Source organism: Miscanthus floridulus, chromosome 4 (assembly GCF_019320115.1).
Source record: "Miscanthus floridulus cultivar M001 chromosome 4, ASM1932011v1, whole genome shotgun sequence".
In the NCBI taxonomy this organism is placed as follows: Eukaryota; Viridiplantae; Streptophyta; class Magnoliopsida; order Poales; family Poaceae; genus Miscanthus; species Miscanthus floridulus.
In genome coordinates this window covers 34,920,289-34,922,155 of record NC_089583.1, presented here as the reverse complement: position 1 = coordinate 34,922,155, position 1,867 = coordinate 34,920,289, and positions in this window count along the sequence as shown.

The following is a 1,867-nucleotide window of genomic DNA, read 5'->3' as shown; positions in this document are numbered from 1 at the left end:
CTAATGCCTCCGTTCACACCGAGCTCCAGCATCATGACGATGAAGGCGTTGAATACGATCTAGATATCCCAGACCACGCCCTGGGGTTCCCACGATTCCCATCTTTCCCGCCAAGGCGAGGGGACTTGATCAATGTTGTCAGTAATGACGAACCACCGGCAGTTGGCGAAACAGAACAAGAAAGGCTGGCACACGAAGCACGCAATATTGATCGGTTTAATCGCCGACAAATCGAAGCCGAGGTAGAAGAGGAGGCACAATGCATAAGGGTCTAGCCACACGACCTTAACAATGCCTTCAACAGGGTGGGGGACAAACAGGTCTTCAGGACTCCAAGCGCCAACGTAGCTGTTGCTATGGTGACAATGCAACGACTACCCAATACCCCAGAAACCCAAGCAGTTCACGATGATATACAAGCTTACCTAACGGCTGCTATGGCCCCAGACCGCAGAGATTGTAAATCAAGCCCGGGCTCCATCCGTCTCAGTCGAGTCAAGCCACAGCCGTCAGTACTCAAGTCGCTCACAGCCACCCAACCAACGTGGCTCGCGCAACGATGACCCCTTAGACAACCGTCAAGGCAGAAACGGTGGCCATGATGGTGGTCGGGACGACAACCGCTGCAACTACCAGGACGACAACCGCCGACACAACCGTGACAATCACCGTGACAACCGCGGTCGTAGGGTTAACTAGGGTGGCAACCAGGATCGCCGTGATGGCAATAACGATCTCCGCCATTACCTTGGAGAACGCAATCTACGCGATCACATTAACCAAAGAGCCCACGATCGTGCATCCCACGAAAGCTACCACCGTATGGAGTATGATACTACCCACGGCCCTCCGGGTTTGAAGCAGTTTACTTCTCACCTTCGCCAAGTCATATGGCCCAAGAACTTCAAGCTCGAGAAACTTTAGAAGTACGATGGCAAGGAGAACCCTGAATTATGGGTTATGCTCTACGAAACCGCGTGCAGATCAGCCATGGCTGATGAGCACGTCATGTCTAATTACTTCCCAGTCACCGTCGGTCATGCAGGCCACCAATGGCTGGTCAGCTTGTCGGTGAACTACTTCGATTCTTGGCAGGAGCTCAAGCAAGCTTTCATCGACAACTTCATCGCTACTTGCGAGCAACCCAGCAACAAATATGATCTGTAGCGGATTCGAGATCGAAAAGATAAGCCACTGCGCGAGTACGTCCGGCGTTTCTTGGAGATGCGCATCAAGGTCCCGTCAATCTCTAACAACGAGGCAATCGAGGCTTTCATCACTGGTCTCCGCTTCCACGATGCCCTAAGGGACAAGCTCCTCCGCAAGAGGCCTGAATCGGTCACAGCCCTCCTAGCCACTACTAAAAAATATGCGGATGTCGATGACGCTAAAAAGATAATTATCAAAGAAGCAGTAAGGGTTCCACGCTCCGACCACCCCCCACACCACGACGACTACCGCGGCAACCGTGGTCGGAACGACAATTTCGACCGCCGCAACCAGCGCAACGACTCCCGCAACCACCGCGACCAGCGTAATCAGCGGCATAACCGTCGTGACGATTACAGGGGCAAGCATGCTCGGGAAGACAACGCCGAGGTCAGCACCGTTAAAAAAGGTGGCGGACATCGTAACTACGAAGAAGACTATGCCAAAGCATTGAAAGGGCCCTGCCAGCTCCATCCCAAGTCAAACCATACCATGGAGAATTGCCACGTTCTCAAGTCTATCTACACGCGTCAACAGGCTCCGGATACATCCGATAAGCCTAACGACGCAGGGGAACAGCACAACGAGGACAACGACGATGAAGACGCAGATCCCCGTCACAAGTACGTCAAGCCAACCGATCACGTTCACACCATCA